Source organism: Canis lupus, chromosome 2 (assembly GCF_003254725.2).
Source record: "Canis lupus dingo isolate Sandy chromosome 2, ASM325472v2, whole genome shotgun sequence".
Lineage (NCBI taxonomy): Eukaryota > Metazoa > Chordata > Mammalia > Carnivora > Canidae > Canis > Canis lupus.
This window is the reverse complement of record NC_064244.1, coordinates 23,813,296-23,838,271: the sequence shown is the minus strand read 5'-3', so window position 1 is coordinate 23,838,271 and position 24,976 is coordinate 23,813,296. Positions and strand designations below refer to the sequence as shown.

Genomic DNA, 24,976 nt, shown 5'->3' with positions numbered 1-24,976 from the left:
GGAGTTGAATGGATCCTGGAGGTTTTAAAGTGTGTAAGCTGATCTGCTTGGACATTCCCACTCCGGTTAGCGTATGTAAAAAGAGTCCTGTCAGGATTATTTTGATTTTTATGTCTTTGGCGCTTACCTAGCTCTAGCGTCCTGCGCTCCGTCTCATCATCCTGTGTCTGGATTTCACGAAAATTATATTATGATTTAATCATCAAGATACAGTTGTGGGTACATGGTCAGCAATGGTTAGAATCAGAATAGCCTGGAATGTTTCTGGAGAACTTTTTTTATTTGCGTGATTAGAATCTCATCAATAAGAACAGGAAAGTTGGGGGCTTAGCATTGGGTTGAAACATTGGGAAATTACCAAGAAGTTGGTTTTCTCTTTGGGGGAAAAGAAAGGGCATTTTATATTTACTGCCTTTCTGTTTGTGTTTCCGTTAGTATTCCATCGGAAGCCCTCGGTTTAATTCAGAGCTTTTTAGGGCCCGACAACATTGCTGTACGTTAAACGACTTTACGTGGGGCACTCGGAGGATCAAGTTGTTTGAAGGCCGGGGTGGTGATTGAGGCGGACGTGAGCACAGGATTGGCAGGTGTCATGGCCATCCCAGCTCCCAAGTGACTTCACCACTCCCTCTCGACTTGAAAGGGTCACCTCGATGGTTCTCCTACAGCAGATTTCCGCCTGATTTCCTTTGCCTTCGCTCTGAGAAACTGGCAGCCTTCCCCGGTGTTAGTCTAGTTTGTTTTTATTTGAAATATTATTCACCTACCATAATAGTCACCCCTCTGAAGTGTACAGTGGCCTGAGTGTATTCACAAAGCGGAGCGACCATCATTGCCCCAAATGTATATTTTCAGAGTATTTTCATGACTCCCCCACTGCAAAGAAGCCCCACGTACCCCCCCTTTTGTCCCCTTGCAGCCCACCTCCCGGCCCCCTAGGCAAGCACTGTCTATGCTGTGCATCTGCGGGTGGCCTGTTCTGGACATTTCACATAAATGCAGTCATTGGACTTTGTGGACCTTTGTGTCTGGCTGCTTTCACGTGGCCGATGTTTATTTTATTTTATTTTATTTTATTTTAAGATTTTATTTATGAGGGAGAGAGAGAGAGAGAGGAAGAAGCAGGCTCTCTGCAAGGGAGCCTGATGTCGGACTCGATCCCAGGACTCCAGGATCACACCCTGGGCTGAGGGCAGGTGCTAAACCACTGAGCCACCCCGGGAATCCCTGGCCAATGTTTTCAAGTGCACCTGCTGCGGGGGTGGGGTGGGGGTGGGGGGGGTGTCCATACTCCATCCCTCGGTTTAGGGCAGAGCCTTGTTCCAGGGTCTGGGTGGGCCCGCCCAAGTCATCAGCTGATGGGCATTCCTGGGTGGCCTGGGCTCTTAGGAATAACGCTGCCCTGATGGTCCGCGCACAGGTGCTGGTTCGAGCACGTTCCAGTGGGGTGTCCGCTTAGGACTGCGTGGCCGGGTCACGGGGTGTTTTGGTGTTCAGCCTTTGGGGGAAGTGCTGAGCTCTCTCCAGAGCAATCGCACCATTTTACGTTCCCCCCAGAAGCATGGTAGGAGTTTCCCGTTTCTCCACATCCTCACCGACACTTGTCACCATCTGTCGCAGTGTCATTTCTAGTGATACTTACTTTGTGGCTAAGGAGGGTAGGAGGCGGGACGTAAAGCCCAGGGTCACAGGCAGGGCCCGGATGGAACGTGCATCTCCGGTCACACGCTCCATCCTCTCTGCCGTACCATCTCCGCGAAGCACCTGAGATTTCATTGTTCTGGAGTCACCTGTTTTCATTTGCTCCGTGTCAGAAGAGATGGTTTGTGTCCCTCCCCCGTGATCACATCTGTCGTGTCACCCCCTTAGCCTTCTCTCCCAGCAGCTCGAATGTCCAGCTGCCTCCTCACCGGTCCCAGCGACGGTTTGTCCCCGGCACCCCAGGCGTGTCCCAGACCAAACTCTTGATCCCCTCCCGCCTCCGGTCCCCATCTCCCTAGCGGGTGCCCAGCCACCCCTGCCCAAGGCCTCAGCTCTGCGGTCTCTGTCAGTGTCCGTGGGCGGCTCATGGACAAGCCCGTGGGCCCCGTGCGCATCACGACGTCCCTTACCTTTGGGCTCCTGCGTCCTCCCCGGGCCCTGGGCTGTGGATCACACGGGTCCCCTGCCCAGTGGCTTCCCTTCACACCTGCCAGAAGGCCCAGTGTCCTACCAGTGCCCCGAAGCTCCTGCTCCCACTCCCCACTGAGACGAGCTGCCCTGCACCTGCCGTCCCCTCTGGGTCTCAAGCCCTCTGTCCCCAGATGTTGTGCATAGGCTCACACTTCTCTTAAGTGCCTGCTTGAAAGGTCGCCTCATCAGAAGACTGTCCCTGAGGCCCCCTTGCCAAAACCAGCAGCCCCATCCCTTTCTCTGCTCTCCCCCTACTTCCATCTCCCTGAATGACGTTTCCCACTGACCTTACGGTATATACTTAACTTGCTCATTTTCCACCTCATCTTCTGGGGGATGTAAGGCCCTTGTCTTTGGTCTGCTGCTCCGTCCTTTCGCCTGGAATAGTACTGAGCCCATGCCGGGCACTCAATAAATTACTGTTGAGCGAGCAGGTTATTTCATTCTTCTTGACATCACTCAGAATCTTTTTGCTGCCAGCCTATATTGGGCAAGCTTTTAATCTTTCCTGCATTTTGCAAAAGAGTTCCAAGCATTTATGCATAAATTTTGTGAAGCCTCTCTATAGCACGGTTTCTTCACATATAAATTTGCCGTAATGCCAGGCAGGTGCTTTGGAGGCCTCATCTGAAAACTGTTTTTTTTTTCCCCCAAGTACCAAAGATGATGATTATGTTATTGTCATTTTTATTACTCAATCTGGCCTTAATACATTGTAACAGTATGGACCCTATTAGCCAAGTACGTGATAATAGCCTTGTATTACAATACCCTAGGATGTAATATTGTAGAAATATCTTATTTCTGCGGTTCCACTAATAAGGACCTCACTTACATACACACAGAGCTCAGCTCTTAGAGTTTAATAAATATCCGAGGAGAGAATCTGCCGTGGAGAATCTTATCTAAAACATGACATATACCACGGTACCAAAAGGGATGTTGACAAAGCGTATCCATATATTGCTGTACTTTAATTTGTTTCTTCTTGTGGTGTCTCACATGATGGCCCAAGATTCCAGATTGTTCAAGCACCTTCCAGCCTTCCCCTTGTCTGTTTATTCCATTCCATGCGATTGCCAAAAATAAGTGAGGCTAATATTAACTTTGGTGAAGATAATGTACCCGTGCCTTCCAGTACACTAAATAATTCAGGAGAATATGATGCAATGGTTAAAGACTCGCTCCCTATAGTCCGGTTCACCTGACTTTGAACCTTACCTTCACTCTTGAGCGCCCTGTGTACCGGAGAGGCTTGATCTCTGCAATCTTCAATTTCCTCACCTGTACAATGGGATGAATAAAAGCTACCCCGTGAGTTTGAGAATTCTGAGAGCTGATTTATATGTAGCCCATGGCACGTAATAAAATGCTCAATAAACGTTAACTGCAATTATTATTACTATTATCATTTTAAAATATTTGCGTGCTCTGAAGACCTATTCTTTAGCAAAGCGATGCCGGGATGGCTGTCAGGTAACGCGTAGTAAAAGGGCTTTAAAAAAGGGCAATAAAATGCAAATGTATTTCCCCCGGAACGCCGAACTGTATCTCATCCAACTCATTGAAAATAACAAATATAACCCAGATAGAGACCCCCTTAAGGTACCATATATGTTTATAGCCTATTTAAAGAATAAGAATTGATCTTTCTGTAGCACTGAGTCTGGCCGAGACGCTCAGCATACCCATTAGCGGGTGTGCTCATCTAGCTGTGCTCCTGGGAGCCCACACTCTTCCTGCGTTTTGCACAAGCTGGAGGGAAGAGAAAGGAAGGATGCCCAGGGTTGGTTCTTAAAGGCAACGAGGCAAAGGCTTGCCCCTGAAGAGTGTGCATTTGGGGACACTGAGCTCTCTGAACTTGTCAGCTCCATCTTGTCACCTGCTACTGTTTAAAGTTTCCATGCCTCCCCACCAGCCTGTAGGCCAGCGGTTCCCAAACATCACTGCACGTCGGCACCCGTGGGCCGCGGGGCAGGTGGTGGCCAGACTCTCTGATGCACTGGGCCCCTGAGGTGGGGCTGACAGTTGGCGTTTCTGACGAGCTTCCAGGTGGTTCTGCTGCCATCGGTCGGGACACCTGCCCCCCTCCCTGCCCCCCGACCTCCCATGCCACTGCTGCTCGCGATTTGAGGCCTCCCCAGAGTGCTGGGCCCTGGGGTCAGGCACAGAGTATGCACTCAATAAATACTTGTCTAATGACACCGAAATGAAACATAAAGGGAAGATAAAGTATATTAAGGTTCTCATTAAGTGCACTGCCTGATTCTCATTAAGACTGTCCTGATTTCTTTTATGTCTTGGGCATGTGGGCTCCGTGCTAATTTTCATGGCTTTTGTGTCCCTCACGTGCTGTCATTTTCATCTCCTCCAAGGTCCTCCTCCTTTACCCTTTCTTTTCTTGACTCGTTTTAGAGAGATCGCTAATAACAGCCAACAGAACCCTCAGGATTAATACGTGTGTGAGAATCCTTACACCTCCCCAAGAGTTTTTAAAAGTCCCTGATCGTTAATCTCATTTTGCTCGGTGTCTCCACCCCCATTGACAGCCGGAGCTTTTGGCTTGTTGCTTCCTTTTCTAAAAATTTGAAATTTGATGGAAATTGCCTCTGCTAAAGCTAACACTTGATTAAGTCACTGGGGGAGCAGAATAGATTTATAGAGAAATGATACAAAACAAATTGGACTTGCCGGGGAAGGATTGTTTGGAATTATGGCGTTGCCAAACTCATTGTTTATTTCCCTTCTGTTTTTCTGGGTTGTGAGCCCTTGGCTGTATCTTCACCAGAAAAGAATTTTGCCCCGGGGGGGGGGGGTGAGCTTGTGTGGGTTGTTTTGTACATCCTTTCAACTTCCTATTTGAGCATCAACAGATTATAGAGGAAAGTGAAATTTTTCTGCATTAAAATAGAAAAAAAAAAAAAAACTGAGTTTCAGTTTCCACTGACCTGCGGCTGCTGGCAAGGGAGCCTTCTCTGTGAAGATATTGAAGACTTTTAAGTATATCTTCCACTGAGTTTTCTCAGCCCGATATTCACTTTTTGCTCTCAGCCAGCACCTAAGTTGTTCTTACATTAGTGTTTTCCAAAGAGGGTTCCGTGGAACACTAGGAGGGTGTTTGCTGGATCAAAAGGACTCTGGAGCAGAAATCAAGCAAGCTTACAAATGCAGGCTAAAAGTGTCTAATTCTTTAATTCAGGGACTGTCAGAACAGGAGCATTTCTAGGCTCTCAGTGGCCACGGAAACTTTTGGTGGAGCATCCGGTGGTATCTCCCTAGAGCAGACCTTGGGAAGCTATGGGAAAACCCTTGGTGGTACCATCATCTGTGATTCCTCAAGAAGCCTCAGAGACAAAGGGTGTAGGAAGCTGCCCTTTCCTATGTAGTCAGATGAGAGAGGCATAATTTTGGTTTCCTTTCCAAACCGGGAAACCCTGTCCCTCAGTGATTCCATTACTACTTAAGCCTTCGGTGCTGCCTGGACTGAATGCTGGTTTCTGCTTAAATTTTTCTGGAACACAGAAATTCCCATTCTCCACTGTTCATATTTAGACAAAATTTCACTGCCTAATCCACCTGGCATCCTGTGGCTACATTACTTCTGGGTTGAAATCCTGCAGGAAGGTCATGGGTTTGGGTTTGTTGTTTTCGTTTTGTTTTTTTCCTCTGAGATGTCAGTTTTCAAATTGAGGGAAAATTCAAGCTCATACTCATTTGTACTCAGTCATTCATAATTTAAGCAAGCCCATGAAGCCACATCTCCAGATGTCAGAATTATGGCTTGCCAGTTTGTACTCTTTCTATTCATTATTCGCCCCCTGGCCCTCCCCGCCCCCCAACATTCCTCCCCCCAAGGCCATATCCCAGTTAGCAATATTCTGTGTGTCCTGTTGCTTTTCTGAGTCACTAGAAAGTGCCAGGAAGTATAGTTTGAGCTGGGGAGGCTGTTAATCTCCGAGGCACCATCAGAGGAAGGAGTGGAGTTTTATAGCTGCAGGCTATTAACACTACTGACAATAGAAAAGTGGACTTTCTTTTTATACTTTGCATTGGAGCGACTGCTGCTTTTTAAAAAATTGGCGATGAGCAGGGTATGCATTTCTAGGTGTTTCGTAGTACCTGCGTGAATATGGTGAAAGATGAAACCAGATGTGCCCTTTAGAAAGCGATGGTTAGCTCTCTGGACGTAGTGCATTCTCAGTCTCTGCACAACTTCACTCCTCGTGGCAGGGTGTCCATTCGGGATGTGTCCCTGCGCCACCAATCCTTGTCTTCTGTGGCACCCCCACGTGAGGAATATTGGCGTCTGGAAAGGGTTAGATCACCCCCACTTGACAGCAATATTATGCTCGTTAAGATCCACCGAGCTGTGAAAACACATCCATAAAACATAGAAGGTAGAATTTAAGAACACAGTCGTCTTCTTCCCTCTTCTCGAGGGGCAATCCAAACTTTTTAACGTGATAAATTACAGAGCACTGTCATTTTCCCTTTCAGCCAATCTGGTTCTCATTCACCAGCTCTAATTATCGGTGCAGGTATATGAATTAGTTGGTTAGAAACTCCACAACGCGCACCCACATCAAGGTGTCGCATGTAAATGTTCTGAGCACAAAATACTTCATTTAAATGAGTGGCGGGGAGCAGAACAGCATTGAAGTTGACGGGGAAAACAGAAATTAGGTATTTTTGCAGCCACCTCTTTGTCCCTGCACGCTGCCTTCATGTATCAGAAGCTGGAGGAGCTGCAAAATGTGTACAGAATTGAGTGGGATCTGGGGTGTAACCTATTACCCTGAAACATTGGCAAGAAGGAAATCATTTCTTGTTTTCTGCATGTTCTTATGTAACCTTGAACAAACTGTTCTGTCTTTTTACTTTTTTCTTGCTGGGGGAGGGAAAGAAAAAACAACAAACTTCAGCCTTGTTTTTGATAGCTGTACTCGTTTGTGTGCCTTTTTTATTTTTTTGAAACCACATCCCACCTCCCCACCCCACCCCACCCCACCCCACCCCCAAACTTCCCAAGTGTTGGATTGCAGATGTGAGGCTGGACTGTGAGAGTCCAGACAACTTGACTTTTAGCAATATTTTAATTATTTGGAAGATAACAGTGTGTTCAAGTGGGCTGGATCGCATCATGGCTCTGCTGCTGCCTTCTGATGTCAACAGGATTATGCGAGCGTGAATGCCCTGCTTGTTTTATGGCAGAAGTACAACATGGAGGGAGGTTAAGGACACGGTCTATAGAAAAACAATAACAATGCTGCAGGCCTGGGCCTTTGATTTTTTTGATTTTTACCTTAGCCCGAGCCACTCAAAAACTGCCTTTATTTGGTACTTTCCATTCCCTTTCTCCTTCAACTTGATAATTTTTTTTTTTTTTTTTTTGTCTCTCCTGTCCTTTGCTTGGGTTCAGGTCTCTTTGTTCTTTTTTCTCATCCCAAAGAGTCAAACTTGCTTTATCATTTTGTTCATGTCCTTCTCCTTTCAAGCACCATGCCCTGCTTCCAGAGTGTTCTTAGACGCAGAGAGCTGAGGGTGGAGAGGTCCACCGAGAAACTGTTGACTAGAAGGTCTTGCCCACCTCCTTCAGGTGGTTGGGTGTTTCTCTTGAAACAGGTTGTGTTTGCACTCCAGGTGTCCCAGGGAGGAAAATGCTCTGTGTGACAGCCTTCACCAACTCTCTTGCCACAGTTGGGGGAAGAATAGAATATTTTATGAATGGAACTCCGGGGAATGAGAGCAACATGGAGCACAGGTCATGCCTTGGAGCTGTGCCACCCATGGTGGGGTGATACAGGTTGCTGGTCCCACATGCCACCATGGGTTGGGGAGGCTGGGGGTCTGCAGAGACAGGCAGTAGGGTCTGTGGCTCATTTGGGCTCCTGGGGCTCTCAGCTCCCTCTGGGTTTCCTGACCCACTAGCCTCCTGCTAAGGGTGAGGAACCCAGTGGCAACAGGACCAATTAATGAGCCACAGAAAGTGTGCCTCTTTGAGAACAGAGCATGGTGTGTGTCCCAGACTCTGGCCCTGCGGTTCCGAGAGAGAAATCCCGTGTAAGAGGCTTGAAAACATCCTGTTCATGTTGATGTCTTTTAAATGGTCAAAGAAAGTGCAGTGTTTAACGATCAGGATGGCTCGTTGTTGGGGCATCTTGATAGCTTGGGGTTTCACATACTTCTGGGACATGTGGGAGATGCTTGACACTACAGAGGGCTGGAGAAGGGCGAGGAGGGGACGTTGTATTATTGTCAGAGCATGGCCTTTCACAAGCCGGGGTGTGGGTCTCCCTTGGTTCTGCTGGGCTGGGTCCACTGCCGTGAGGCTGTTGACCCTGACCCACAGCTCTGTACAGGCGCCATATGCATTCTCCTCCATTGTTCAAGTTTTCTCTTGTATTGGGTGAGCAGTTGGTTCTTAGAGCCTGTATTTGGTGGTAGTCATCTCTCCCACCCCACATGGTTACTCTGTCCCCCAACTGTTGTGCCCTGTCTAATCCCTCCCTGTAGTCATGGTGCTACAGCCATCCAGTGGCACCTTGCCTCTTCTCAGGACACCTGTGGTCCCCTTTACCACGCTGGCCCTCAGAACTCTACAGATTGTCAGATATGTCTTACCTGTTCCCCCTCTTCATCCATACCTTTCATCCCCTAGCCTGGTGATCACGTCCCTCTCTTGCCAGCCTCCTTATCTGTGTCCTGCCTCCCTCTGCATAAAACTCCCATTTGTGAGGGAAGGAGAGTGCACCAAACCCACACCCAACAGAATCCACCTGCTGCCCGGGAGCAGGTCTGTACTCAGCACGTGAAAGCTGGATAGGTGTGCTGTGTGATCAGCATATCTTCTTCAAGTGCAGGGACATCCTTTAAAGGTGGAAGATGCCCAGGTCTGTGAGAGGTAAGGACTTTATATCTCCATAGTTTTTGGTCTCTAGTTTTTCTTAAAAAGGCAACTCTGCTTGAAAAAGTTAGCCTTTTAGATCCTTCTTGAAAAAGAACTTGTATTACATTGAATGGGGGCCATATATTGATATGGCTGCTCTACTGAAAATATCCTTTCTGCCACACTCCACTTGGGATGCTAACTTACATTTTGGATATTGAAAACAATGGACACATAGACAGTTTTCTTTCAATTATCCATTCATTATTTATGGAAAATCTTTAAATCCAACAGGGTCAGTAGCCCAGCCTGTATTCTTTGGGGCTTAGTTCTCCAGCTCAGCAGGCTTAGGTAAAACATGATAACCTAACTAAGCAGTGCATGTTTATGAAACCCAACCCAGTGCCTCCCCTAAGAAAATGCCACATTTGATTTATTTGTTCAGTGAACATTGAACACCTGCTGAGTGACAGGCATCACACTGTGGGTTAGGTAGGGTTTCAGAACAGATATGATGACTGCCTTCATGGAGCTTGTATTTGAGAGGAAGAGAGAGATTCATCAAGTAATCACACAAATACACAATTATAAGCTAGTTTAAGATGTATAAGCAAGGGATTTGATTTAATTCGGGATGGAGCTGGTCATGGCTTCACTGAGGATGGAATGCTCAAGCTTTATGTCCAAGGTCTTCCTGTTGTCTACTGTGTAGGATTGCCATACAGTTTAATGACCCAAACTACTTCCTAGGCTTTCAAGATTTCTTTTCTCATGTCTGTTGTCTGCATTTGTTGTTCCTACTCCCTGCTTTGCGAAATTGGGTCTGTGGACCATTCAGGGGAACTCTGAGAAGACTTGAACCACTGGAGATCATAACCTTTTCTTCAAAGACATTGCCAAACGTAGTTGAGATAATCTAGTTCATAGTTGCTGTGATCCGACCTTGGTTGACGCAGACACCTGAGATAGATGTTTCTTGATATGACTGCTAATCTGCGTTGTTCGGCCTTAGAAACCACCAGGCTGGAATGTGCTGGTACACGTTTCCTTAGGAGATGATCATTGTCACAGGAGCATGGAGGGCTGTCCTGTGGCTTTAGCAAATGGACTTTTGCCCTGTTCAGAACCAAGCAGTGCCATATTTAAAAGTGAAAAACTAACTGCAAATAGATAAAATAGACTTTGGTTTTTATAATGTAATGGTCTTGTTAGTTGCACTTCTCTGGGTCCTTATAAATTTCTCTGACACAGGGTAGGATCCTTTAAAAACAAAGCTATTGCACAACCTGTATTTCGGTCTGATCCAAACAATAAGTCCGTGAATTAGAAGGACCTGTTATTCCAGTGGAATGCAGAAGGAGACTACAGCTCAAGAAGATGAAGTGGGTGAACTCAGGTGTGCAACAGCCAGCCTGTCAGACAGTAGAGATATTCCAGTGTCAAAATCATTTATTTATTTATTTATTTAGTCTCAGTAACAGACTTCCATACGAATGCCTCAGAGCTTATTGCTGTCCTGAGAATGAAATCCCATGTTATCCTACTTTCCTCTTGCCTGAAGCCTGAGTTTTAAGATAAAAAAAAGCCCTCTTCAATATAATTTTGTAGTAGAGGGTCCGTTATTTCAAAGATTTTTTTTTAATGGAAAATCAAGGTCAAAACATAGGAAGTTGTATTCTCATAGGTTGGAGGAGTCCTTTAGAAGAATCCAATTCATTTATGCCTTTAAATTATCAGCCATTAACACTATAATTATGTGACATATTCTCTGGACATTTATTATTATTATTATTATTATTATTATTATTATTACAGCCAATTTGTTAATAAAATGTCACACAAGAGCATTCTTTTGTTCCTTAAATCAACTATTAATTAGTTTTTCCTCAACAGAGTCTCTTTGGTTAAGTGGATGTATGCTCTGTCTAGTTCAGGGCTTCCTAGTACATGGATCCATCCCTGAAAATGGCAGTTGGTCTGCTCTTCCACCTAAGAGATTTCCAGGAAAATAAAACTATTCAAATACATTCACAATGAATTTCAGCTATGTGTTGTGGCTGGATCAGTAGGAGGTATCTTGTATTATCGCTTCTTTCTTTTTTTCTCCCATTTGTAGGCTAAAGATTTTCTTCTTTTGTATCAGTAAATTTCCTTTTTTTGTGTCCCAAGAAACACATGTTTAAAAGAGACTGAACCAGTTTGTTTGAACATTCATAGACATATGCTGATTTTTCTATTAGCTCATCTTGAATGTTCTTTTGGCAGTTTGTTTATAGTTATTGATGATACTATTGTAAGTAGTGGAACTACATTTGGATCATTTGGAAAATATAGAAAAACAAATAGCCCATTTTGGTACTGCCCAAACAGAGCCACAGTTAATTTTGATGTACAATGGCTAATATGTTTAGAAAGCAACAGATTCTGAACTCAAATCCTCAGGTTGTGAGGACTAATGAGATAATGTGCTTAACAAGCCTGCACAGGGGTTGTGCGTAGTCAGTGTCTTGATGATGCCTATAAAGCTGGTGCATACTTATATGGCAGTGATCATGGGATCCATCCATGCCTCTCATTCCATTGTGCCTCTCGTGCACCAGTGATTTGATCTTTCATCTTTGGGTTATCTTACCATCCTATAGTTACTGCAGTATCATTAGGAAGATGTGGTTGATATTTAGGGCTGAGGCTCTTACACAGGGAGGGATATGCATAAGGTGCTAAGCTTCTATTTCGACAAGGAAAGGCATTTTAAACAATGTAACATCAGCTTTCGTCATTTTAAAAAAAATATGGAGATAATCTCAGTGAATATTAATAGGACTATCTTTTAAATAATTTCAGTTTATGAAACATCAACTACATTGTCATTATTGACCTTATTTCAAAATGGACCAGAGAAGACTCTGCATAGACACTGCTTAGGTGAAATGTGATGGTCAAATAAAGGTCTGAACAGGAGAGTTAAGATACGATTAAGGGAAGATCATAAACTTCCTTTCTCAGCATATTCTATGAGCTATAAATCCATGAGCTAGCTATAGTAGATGGTGAAAATGGATTGAAATGTGGATATTGCCATAATGGTCATAATCTTTACTCCATGTGTCATATGTATCATTTATACAAATTTGTAGTTGCCCAGAAAAGCCGTGGGAAAAAAAATGTTGATGGGAAAGCTGTTAACTCATGCTTCATCTGTCTATCCTCTCTACATCCTTCAGTAGCACAGAGTAAGAACAGGTGACTTATATACACGCATACACACAAAACAAGTAGGAGTATCCATCTATAGGATGCCTTTTAAAGTCCAATTGAGATCCATTCTTACTCTGCAGTTAGTATTACAATTTCATCATAATCAGAGCACTTTATAAATAGGGCAAATTCCTGTTTCTGCCAAGTTTCTGAATTGAAATAACTGAAAGAACGATAAAGTGAATTGTTGTCCTGACAAAATATAATCATTTTATATAGGATAGTTTTAACAGAGTGTACAGATAATTTAAGCTCACGTAAGTGCGTTTCCTCCTTTGAGCAATTTCCTTCTTATCCACATGCCCTCATGCCTTCTGAGCTCATGAGTAGATATGCTGGTCCTAGATGGTCCTTAGGAACTATTCTAACCCTGATACTCTGTAGAATGGGTTCCAAAGAGGAAAAACAAAACTTCTTTTCTTCTTCTTTCTTCTTCTTCTTTCTTCTTTCTTCTTTCTTCCTTCTTTCTTCTTTCTTCTTTCTTCTTTCTTTCTTCTTCTTCTTCTTCTTCTTCTTCTTCTTCTTCTTCTTTCTTCCCTTTTTTTTTTTTTTTTGCTAAACACCTGATTTTAATCCCAATTGTTCAGTCAAACTCTTGAGAGCATTGAGAAGGCATGGCATAGTCTATAAACCCAGTGCCAATGCTAGCCACCATCTTGAAAAGACTTACAAGTGAAGGTCTTCTGCCCTTCCTCTCCCCATCTGGTCTATCCCCTGTCTAGCCATTTCTAAAGGTTCCTTTTCAGTCCCGACTGCTGTATTATTTAAATCCCATCTACAGCACTCACTACAAGCAATGCTCAAATCTGCTTTTGTATTTGAAAACAAAGCTTTAAAAGCAGCCAAGGGAGCCACACAGAAGAGTAGTGATTTTGTGACAATGGCCTAAATCCAAGAAATGCATTTAGAAAGAGTTTTTGTTTGTTTTCAGCAGAATTGCTTTCAGTGTGTTTGTCCATTGAAAATGGAGAATACTGAGCTCCCATGTAGATAAAAAAAAAAAAAAATCTGAGGGAAATTGGAGATTTTTTGTTACAGGTAGAAGTGGATGTGCACCATGGTCTTTTAAGTTCCATTTCTCTATAAAACTATTTAAGATGTAGTTTATAATCATTGTCATGTTTTATATTATTATAAAACATTATTGTAATAATTCATTGTGTATAGATATGCCCTTTCACACTCCATGGTATTTTTAGGGTTATTCCATAAATGGGGCCTTGTCATCCCTATAGGATAGGAATGTTTAGAATGAGTGGTTAGATCTTCCTTTTCTAAAATGCATAGCTTGGAATACATGGCTCCCAGCATGCTCTGTAGTTTGTACTCCATCAGGTAACTCTCATACATGATTGTCAATACTGTGACCATCTGTGTACAAGACAAACACAAGTGTAAAATGCAATTGTAAGCACACATTCCATAAAACACACTCATGATGCAAAAATGAGAGAGAGAGGAAGGGAGCGAAGAAAGAAGGGAGAGAGGGATGTAGGTTCCTAAGAAGCCCTGATGCAGGAAGGGAATGCATCTGACTTGGAAAGGAAGGGGAGGCAAGGATTATAACTTTTACGAATAAGAATGAAATGTTTACCAAGAATGTGGGATTTTGATAGACAACTCAGAGAACACATAAGAGGAATCAAAGTTGGAGGATTTTCATTAAAATCGAGACCACGACTCTCAGAAGAGGTGACAAAGGTGCTAAGTAAGAGCTAGTGCTAGACATAAATCCTTGTGATCAATCAGGACATTCCCTTCAAAGAATTAAATCTGAATTCTGAAAGGGCACACACATTGGAAGTGATTCTAGAAACTTAAGCCCCACCCCCCCACACCCCCAAAAAAATCCCCAAACCTGGAGGTCCTAGGACTAGGGGACTTTTATATACAGTAAAAGGCGAGGCTCCTAGGAGGAAAATCTAGAGCCAAGGCCAGGCTCCTAACCAGGCACTGAGGAGGGGCCTCCCTCCACCCCACCCCCAACTCTCCAGTAGGTCAAACAACCACTGCCCCAGGAAGAGAAGAGCATCAGGAGCAGCCGAGAGGGCGTATCCAGTCACCTGCTCTCAACCAAGGTGGAGCAGCCGGCCCAGGGGAGGCCATGCGAGGAGGATCAGCAGGCAGCTGAGCCAGAGACTCTGGTACCATCTGGGTAATAGGGAAGCTGTCTGCCCTGATGAAAAATCCATCTCGGGAGAGGCAGCAGATACAGCCCCTGAATGAATAAGAGGTCCCAGACCAGACTTTTAGTGAGCCGCCACCAGAGCTAATGAGCCCTGGACCTTGAGAGCATCTCAGGCCGGGGTTGGGGAGGGCGCTGCCGCCCAGGCTGGCGAAGCACAGCGAGCTCCCAAACCCACTGCCCTAATTCTTGTGCCCCTCGTGAGTAGATTCCCCCCTGGGAGGGAACAGTAGTTTTTATGAATGCCTTGAAATGCAGCCAGGTAATTACCTGGAGCAAATTTTCATTTTGCTAAATGCTAATCTATAGAGAGAACAAGGGAAAAAAAGAAAAACAAGTTAATGGCATGATAAACAACGACTCACCATGGAACTCTTAAAAAGAAGCCCCAGACAAGGTCTCATAGGGGAGGACTTCATTTGAATAAGTGTTAATCCAAGAATGTCTGGCCTTTTTGGATACGAACACTAATTATACACGCAAAGCCATTGAAACATTCTTTTTTTTTTTTTTTTTTTTTTTTTTTTTTTTTTTTTTTATGCTTTCCTCCAGGAAAGCCCTTGAAGCTGGTTTTTTAAGGGTGAGGACCCAACAAGGGGTGACAACTGTTGGGGTATTGGCTTGGGGACTACAAGAGCCACAATATGTTTCTGCTGGGCCTGTTTCCCCAAACCTTTTCCTCTGTCTTATCAGAGTGATGCATTTTCATCCAGCAGGATTCTGGCATATGCTAGCAGTCCACCACAAAGAACAATTGCAAGAAGCAAGACCAAAAACAAAAACAAAAACAAACAAAAAAAACAACTCAGCAAGACTAATTCTACTTCTTACTGTTAGCTGGACAGATATAAAGAGGAACCTACGCAAAATGAAAAAAACAAAACAAAAACAAAAACCTTCCCAACCAAATAGGAATATGTTATATGAAGGAAGAAAAACCTCATCTAAATCTAATGTTAAAACACCTTCCCCTGGAGCCTGGGGAGAAGTCAGTCCCCCCCCCCCCCCAAACCTTTCCCCACTTAGATTGCAGGGTTTCAATGCAGTGCAAAAGAGGAAAAGAGGGTAAATAAGACAGACCCGGTTGGCCTGAGCTGAGGCCCAGGATAACGTGTAAGTAGCGGCTGCACGTTGTCCCGTGGATGGACTGCATCCAGCTACCACTGTTCTCCCATAGGCTTCCTTGACAAAAACTTTTAAAGGATTCCTTGCAATGAATTGCACCATCTTTGCTTTCCACCTCACTCCTGCTGGCTTTAGTAGCTCAGCGAAAATGCATTGCAGTAAAGCATAAAGTGTTATTTTTTTGGCCACCCCCATGAGAGGGCCGTGAGGGTGGTGCAGCAGACACCTGAGGACCTCCTTTGGGGTCTGACACCTGTGAATGGAAGCAACCGCCCCTGCAATACAGGTGCTCTGACACCCCCCCCCCCCCCCCCCCCCCGCTCTGGCTGCTGAATCACATGGCTTCCCCACATGATGATGTGGCTTTAATGAGTCAGCCAAAATAATCTGTGTTCAGATCCCCCATCCCTGACTTTTTTATTTGATTTGAATCTAAGGGGCCCTCTTGGGATGGTGATCCTGGGCTTCCATTTGTCTTTACAGTGGGCTCGATCAGCTTGGCCTGCCCCGTGAGATTGGTGGGGGTGGGATGCAGGTACAAAGTGGAAGGCAGATTCAGGGCCCCGGGTAAGCAAGTGCTCAGGAAAGTGGTGCTTTTACCTAAGGACCCCTAAGGCCTCCCAAACCTGTCTTGCTGAATGTCTGGAATCCCTCAAACTTGCAGGGTTTCTGCATGCTGCCACTGGGCCTCCCTTTCACCAATCTGACTTGATGTGATGAACCACAGGCTTCAGGCGCTTTGCATGGACAGCAGCTAACTTGGCCACAGTTCTCTGTGTCGGGTTCTCTTCCTCCAATCAGAAACACTCATCTTTGTGATTAATTAGAAGCTTGTGCTCCAAATGGAAGAGAAGAGCCGTCCAGCCAAGGTGGGGAGTGGAGGCCGTGGACCGTCTGTGCCCAGAGAGCAGGGTAGTCAGATTGCCATTTGTCTCATAGGGTCCCTGAATTGCCCTGGGGTCTCGCAGGTGCCAAGGGAGTGTTACTTTCTTCCAATACCTCAGAGAACATGGGTGCACCTTGTAATGGGATCCGGCTCCTGGCTTCTGCCTGAGTGACTCTCAAGCACAGCTCTCCCAGGATAGGGTGGCCTTGGAGCTACTTCCCCACCACGATTCACACCTCCTGCGGCGTGACATGTCCCCACACCAGATCTGGTCCGTACAGTCAAATAATTACAGGAAGTGTATAATTTGAAGTATTTTGTACCATGGAGTTTCCTAATGTTACAGTGTTCTCTGCATTTCAGGGCCCCAAATCTGCCCCCTTTAACTTTTCTCCTCGGGTGCTCTAAGTACCATCCTTGTCTGATGGGTTTTGAGACCGACTGGGTAGGGACACGCTATGTGGAAAGAGGGGGCTGCATCTCCCTCCCCACCCCAGAGATAGATGAAGTGATTTGAAATCATTAGATGAGAAATGTTGGTTTGAGATGGGCAAGGAAGCCCTTGTGATTTATCTGTAAAATGTAGGCCCAGAAACCCATACACATCAACAGTTAAAACTGTAGGATTTTATTTACCAACTTTTATTTGAAAGCACCACCTCATGAGGGACTGTGCATGGCATTTCTATTTTGGAGTAATTTGGGAATCACGTTTTAAGTTAAAGCGTCCTAGGCAGGAAGTTTATTTCTTGACTTTGATGTGAAATGTCCTTGGAATGTGCTTGTTGCTTGTCAATATAGATAAAACATTATTATATAAAAAATGTTTAGGTTTAAGAATTCAGTGTTGTATAGATCAGTGGCTTTTATTTTGGGCTACGCATTAGAATCAACTGGGTAATTCTTTAAAAACACTGATGTTTGGGTCCCATCTCAGCTAGTTTTCTGTCTTACTGAAAGGTAGAGTCTGAATATCTTCATTTTGTGTACTTGCAGGCAGGAGGGGAGACTTTGCCTTTTTTTATTTTATATAGGTATTTAATGTCGCTCCTGAAGAACAGTGTTCATCCAGTGGAGTTGTATTCACTCAACTGCACTACAGGAAACCTCATTCAGGAGTCTGTTTCACAAATATTTTAAGGGTCTACTGTGTATCAGGCCCTATTCCAGCACCTGCTGGGGAGAGTCTTGATTCCTTCCTCCTGGAATTTATATAACTTTGTTTTGATAAAAGATTATTTCTCGAACCTTCTCAAAGTCTGAACGTACCACTAACAAGACCATCTCCTTGCACGGATAGATTTGATATAACTCTTGAGTCCGTTTTAGGTGGTCAATCCATTCATGGTACTTGATGTTTTTTCTGACTCTGGGATTTCATTTCTCTTCAACCACATGTCAGATGTGGATTAATTCACTAATTTTATCCGAGTTTATCTCTACCGTGCACCCCTCATGGTCCTCTGTGGTCATTTAGCCAGAGTCCTTTCTGTTTGCCTGTTAGAATGGAGCAAATAATACACTGCCGTCTTTCTTCCCAGAGCCCTAAACTTCTGAGTTAAAGTGAAGCAATGCTTCTTAGTTTAAAAAATATGTTTAACACTGTGGAAGAAGGAGTGTACATAAACAACTAATATCAATTTAAATGGTAGCAATCCAGTTTAAAAGTAAACGCAACATTCAAGAATGAAAGACTTTAAATTATTCAGGCATTTGGAGTTGTTCTGTGTCAAACTGAGTGTGATTATCACAGTCCCTTCTGCATCTTGGAGCCAGTGTTTTCTCGCTTCCCCATTCCCCAATAAATATCTAAAATCCTGATATATAGAGCATGAACACCAAGGATAAAATGCCCATTCAATTAGGCAGAGACTCTTAGCTGACCTAAATAGCAGTTCATTCGTGTGATAATGTGACCTGAAGTCATAGAGATGAAAATCTGTCGCGTGAGCTGGGCTGAACCTGGCGCGGTGCAGACTGTCCCTCCGGTGGCCAGAGGATCATCTAAACTTAGACCAGGCAGGAAAATGCTGCAAAAGCTTTGCAGTCCTGGTGTCAGTTCCAGGAATATTTCTCCCTCAAGATGTGTGTGTAATTTGTCACCCGGAATATCCCTGGTAATCCTTTCAAGCTCATCTTTATTAGCACGAAGCACGTTGGTAGTAAAAAAAATGGACAAGTTTGAACAGTTTCTATAGTTTCAGGTTGGTTTTCTGTTCCTCCCTTAGAAACCACACCTTCTGTTCGAGAAGGCTCTTTGGAGACAGCCAGCGTGTGCTGGGATATGGGGGGAGTCACGAATTTGACAGCCATTCCTATTACCAGAGCATCTGTACCTGTCTTGGAAGTTGATACTCTACTGTGTATGCAAGTGTGTATTTCTTCATCAGTGATTGCTTTTGCAGGACACACATACACACACACACACACACACACACACACACACAATTATTGTGTTCCCTTCGGGTGTCTTCCAGGAAATCTGACTGTAAATTCCTTTATTGCCGAAGGGCGCTTCCTTACTGAAGCTACCTCAGATTTCTGTTGGGAAGAGATGGGTAGAAATAAATTTGATGCTAATTCCTTTCCTTCCCAGCACAGGATCTGTTGTGATGGTTAGGGATCTCCTGGATCATTTGATCTAAGATGGGAAGAGGACAGGGGTGAGGTTTTCTTCTTCAGATCAGTAGAGAAAAACTTCAAAGGCCATCTAAAATATCAAGTTCCCCAAATATTTATGGAGCCTCAGTGAGCAAAACAAACAAAGGCCCTGTCCCTTTGGGAGCTTGCAGTCCAGTGGGGAGATAGCAGACAGGCAGCAATAGATACAACCAGTAACTTGCACGAGGAAGTGGCAGGTGCTATAGGGGAACATAGAGCAGAGTAGGGGAAATTGGGGGTGGCAGTTATGCTGGGGGAAGGCTCGCGGTCTCAAACAGTGTCAAGGTGGGCTTCATCAGAGGGGAGGTAAGGGGACTCAAACAGGAAAGGGATGAGGGGTTTTCACCAGGTGGTCAGGTGGGGCAAGCAATGGAGGGGAAATGCTGGGACTGTGCCTGGAAGGTTGGAGGGAGAGTAAGGCGGGGCGGGGGGAGGGGGAGAGCTAGTAATAGATGAAGTCCCAGAGGTGAAGATAGTCGAGACTCCAGAGGGCCTGGATGGCCTTGGAAGGACTCCAGCTTTACTCCAAGTGACGCAGAAAGCCTGAAGTATTTGAGCAGAGGATGACCAATCTGGCCTCACTCTGTGTCTCCACACCCATCAGATGTTTGGGAACTACTTTTTTTTTTTTATCTTAAATTTCATTTCTTTTCTGGGAACATGGGCTCCATCTTAATTTTCATGTCCATGACAAGCTAATGCTTGCTGCATTGGGCAGGCTGCCGTTCCACCATATGTGGATGAAGCCCGATGATCCTTACAAGTGTAAGCAACAGATATGGTCATTTCCATATCACAGGTAAGGAAACTGAGACCTGGTGGGTACAAAGGACTTACCCAAGGACCTTGGGCCGCATGAGTGGCAGATGGACTATTCACCCCCAGGAAGTGTGTCTGTAGATTCCTGGCACTTGACCCCAGGGGTAAAAACACTCATGCCCTCCCTGCCCTAGGTCATCCACAGACCTCTTGAGGAGCAACTGGTGTTTTCACCTCGCCCTTACCTTCCCCGGACCTGGCTGACTCGAGCAAGATTGAAGGCCAGCCTGGGGAGGAGGTGTACCTGGCCTATACCTTATGAATCAACATGTGTCTTCCAGGGGTGAGGAAGGGGCACAGTTTAGAGTCATCTGTGGGGTCATATCAGATTGTAATCTCCCAATTATAACCTAGTGTCCTGTGTGCCCAAGGGGGGGGGGGTTACTGAGACGTGCATATGTGCAGTGAACAAAGAACTCGAGCTAATGCTAGGACCTCTCCCCATCGAGACCACAGGTGTGTGTGTGTTGCTGGGTAATAAATAGCACAGTCAGGGTGACATTCCCCTGGGGTGTGCAGTACCCATCACATGGTGTGATAGATACTCCTGCCCACAGGTAGAGATTATAGCAAGGGAGTGGAATTTGCGACTTCACTTCATTCCCAATTCCCTTCTACATCCAGTTATTAGTCACTTAATGCCACTCTAACCTTTTTATGGCTAGTAAGGATGTCATCTCATGAATTTGCCTTTTCGTTTTGAAAGGAGGAACCTAAGCATCTAATAGAAATGTATGGGGTGAAGTCAGTTCTAAGGAGGGAGCTATTAGAACCTCTTACACAGGTGCGTAAATGTGCACATCTCTTGACAGATTTAAAACATGGGGCTTACTTTAAGCCATTATGTTTATGGAAACAAGTATTATGGTAGCCAGTGGAAATATATTTTTTGAGGTGCTGGTAAAAGTCAAATCCCTCATTGGGGAACTTCCTAAATTTGCTGGGGAAAACTCACACAGATATGTAACGTCTCCATAGTGCATTGCCATTCCGAATACATTGGAGCTGACTTTCTGTTTTCCAAGAAGGATAAAGATGCTCAGTGCTTGCGTGGCATGTATTCCACTTTTAAATAAGATCCCACACAGAAGACAAGGAGAGGACGAGCCTTGCAGAAAATGTTAAAACAACCCACGCGGCTAAACTGAATCCAAATACTGATTTAAATTGAATCCTAGCTCTCAAGACAATACCTCCTAGTACCCGTTGTCTCCCAAGCCAGAAACTCCATGGTGTGGATCCCCATGGAAGAGATGGAACACACTTTCCGAGTGTATGTTTCAGTGGATGGAATGGAGAGAACACAGATTGGAGTCACATCAGGCAGGAATTTGAATCTCTCTTTTCCTGTCCATTGGTTCCAGGACCCTGGGCAAGTGACTTAACCTTCTGGACACCAGTTTCCCATCCGAACAATGAGAATAGCATGATGTTCACTCTGCAAGATCTTGAGACTTTAAAAACCAATAAATGTAAATCACTTGACCCCAGTAGGGACTTAGGGCTCATTTCCTTTCCTGTTGTCAATGATCATGCAGTCGGGGGTGGGATGAAGGGAGAAAGAAAATAAATAATCTTAAAGAGAGGAATTTTGAAACAATAATGGGCAATTACAGTTATTTCACATCGTGGGGAGGTAAAAACAGAACTGAGTTTGGACTCACTTCCCCAAGATACCTATTGAGAACCTACTGTGTGCCATGCTTGGCGGCAGGTGCTGAGATCACACCGGAGAGTGAGATCACAGAGTCTCTGTCCTCCTAATCTTGGTGGTTTTGTGAAAGAGCAAGCACTGAATAAATACACTGGTCTGACCAATAAATGTCAAATCGGACCTGCGCTTAGTGCTCTGAAAGAGGAAAATGATAGGGAAATACACAGCACGGAAGGTGACGTAGTTAGGGAGATCCAGAAAACCTTCCCTGAAGATAACAGCAACAATACTGATTTTATTTTTTTTCTTTTCTTTTTATTTTATTTTTTATTTATGATAGGCACACAGAGAGAGAGGCAGAGACACAGGCAGAGGGAGAAGCAGGCTCCGTGCACCGGGAGCCCGACGTGGGATTCGATCCTGGGTCTCCAGGATCGCGCCCTGGGCCAAAGGCAGGCGCTAAACCGCTGCGCCACCCAGGGATCCCAATATGAGTAGGGCCTTTAACTGTCAGTTTAGCCTCAGAGTCCATTGCATCCCATTATTGGTTTTGGAATTTCTTTTTCCAGGAGTCTTAACTGTTTTTACAGATTGCTGTTTTATAAAGTTTTAGCTCTCTGTAGAGGCCTTTCAGGGAACAAAGAGAAAAATCTGCTTATTTCTTCCAAAGCAGAAAACAGGATTCTATCTTACTATATGATTCTGCTGGACTCTTTAACAAATCTCAGATACATTGTAGGATCAGAGTGATCTTCTCTTTCGTATATCTTGAAGCATTTTGCATCTGAGTGCATCCTTACTCATCAGTTCCCAACCATGCAAAACAAAAACAAAAAACCCACACTGACATAGTAGGAAATGCAAAAAATGATGGGATTCTTTGAATGAAATAAATGTTCATTATTGTTCTTGAGTTTCTTACTGCATTACTGCAGTTTTGCATCATCTTTCAAGAAAGTATAAAAGAAGTTGAGAGACTTCATCTTTGTACCTATTTTTTTAAAAAATATGTATTTAATTGAACATAAATGAACTTTCAGAATTTTATGTTTTCTCCAATGATGGCAAAGAAAATTGATGGGGTAAGTCGTCTCATGATGATTACATGATTCAGAGGTAAATGTAAAAGACCTATAGAAGCTCTCTCGACTATGTTGGTGAAATCTCAGACTGATTCTTCAGACAGAGATATCTGTCCTAGGGGAATTTTCCCCAACTCAGGAATCAGTGAGCCAATGACACATTTCAAAGGACAAATAGGAAATACGGTTTTCTTATCAGATTAATCAATCCAATAGACAGTACTTTGTCCTGCATTTTGCAACAAAAACCTAGACCATCCCACTTTGCTAAAATGTTGTGTGACCATATTCTTCTCTCAGCTTTGAAGATATTTATGCACCAAAATTTTTCTTCATATGCTTCATGAGTAGACAAATGTGGCATGTACGCAAAGGTGGTTAGAAGAAACAGATGGTGTAGAAATGGAAAATGAGACCATTAGCCTGTCATTCTCAGTAGTGGTGGTGTGACTAAATCTAAAAAGGAAAATGTCGTGTAGTTAAGTCAAGAAAATGTGCTCTTATCAGCAGAATTATGAGCCTTCAAAATGTTCAGAGATACTGTGTTTGAAGCCAAGTGTAAGAAGAATCAGAAGTAATAACAAAGTAGAACTCACTAGAGATGCATACTAGAAACTGCAATCAATGTTTGTGGGCTGGAAATTTAACATTGCAACGTTCCAGGCTCACTGAAGACTATGGATGGGAAGCCAGTTGCATTCAAAGGAAGCTGCCTTTAGGCAATTAGGATGTCTGGACCTTCACAGTCAGGAAAAGAGAATAGAACTTTGAGTTTGCTTTTTAAATTCTTACATTTCCTTTTTTAAAATAGTTTTATTTTGGGGCATCTGGGTGGCTCAGCAGTTGAGCGTCGGCCTTTGGCTCAGGGTGTGATCCCGGGGTCCCGTCATCGAGTCCCACATAGGGCTTCCTGCATGGAGCCTGCTTCTCCCTCTGCCTATGTCTCTGCTTCTCTCTGTGTGTCTCTCATGAATAAATAAAATCTTTTAAAATTTTTTAAAAAAATAAAATAGTTTTATTTATTTATTATTTATTTATTTATTTTGAGAGAGAGAAAGAGAGCACAGAGTGGTAGAGAGGGAGAGAATCTCAAGCAGGCTCCATGCTCAGCAAGGAGCCGAATACAGGGCTCAATCTCAGCACCCTGAGATTACGATCTGAGCCAAAATCAAGAATCAGATGCTTAACTGACTGAGCCACCCAGGTGCCCCTAAATTCTTACTAACATTTCTAATAAAGCTTTCCCGCTCTCCCTTTATTCGTTTGCAAGTTATTCAATAAGTTCACTCCAAAAAAAGTTTTTAAAAAATTAAAGGGCTTATTGCAAACAGATGGTAAATGGTGATGACCACTTTCTTGGAATATAGAGGGTTCAGCAGGCAAAATGCGAGGGAAGGGAAATTAAGAGGGAACAGCACATACCAAAGCCCTGAGGTAGGGGAAGTGTGTTTTATTTCAGGAACTAAATGCAGGCTTGTAGGACCGCAGTACAGAGGGCAGGAAGAGCAGATTGAAATGAGCCTGGAGACAGGAGTCAGAGCACCTGACATGTGGTTTGTGGGACTGTTGAGGATTTTTGTCTTGATCTGAAGAGCAAGGGAAGCCAATACAAGGTTTAAACGCAGGACTGACCTTATCACACTTGCATTTCAAAGGAAGATTGCTGCATTGGAGGTGATTTTTTAAGTGTCCAAGATGAGGTCTCAAGTAGGCAGTCAGGAATGTGGGACTGGACCTCAAAGAGATTTCTGGGCTGGAAATTTAACATTGCAATTCATTTACATTTAGTTGGGTGTAAGATCTCTAGTTATTAAAATCTCACACGAGTGGGAAATCAGACAGGGGAAAGTAGAAAGTGAGAGGAAATCTGCTCCCCGGCCTCTGGGATGACCAATAATTTTGGTTCTTAAGTGGAAGATCAGGGCCTGAAGGAGACAGAGGAAGGGGACTCATACCATGGAAGACCTGGGGGTGTTGTGTGAAGGAGGATGGAGGGATGGATGTCCCCTAAGCGAGGGGTCCACAGCATTGTTGCTGACCATTCAGAAAAGTGACACTTTTCAAAAAACTGCTTTCAAATTCACCAAGCAGTATGGCAATGATGAGGTTACAGGCCAGTTTCTGGTTATCTCTGGGACAGGAGGTGAGGAAAGGTGTGTAGATAAGTTGAGAAATATGGCTGTGAGGAGAAAACCTGGTAATGTCACGAAGCCACATAAATACAACAGAGAATTTCTTTAATCTTGTT

At 44.2% G+C, this 24,976-nt stretch overlaps 1 protein-coding gene across 11 annotated transcripts in view; it reads left to right on the top strand.

Annotated features, from left to right (window-relative positions):
- The window catches only part of CELF2 (CUGBP Elav-like family member 2), an 815,728-nt gene that overhangs the window by 532,227 nt on the left and 258,525 nt on the right, over positions 1-24,976 (top strand). The window lies entirely within an intron of this gene.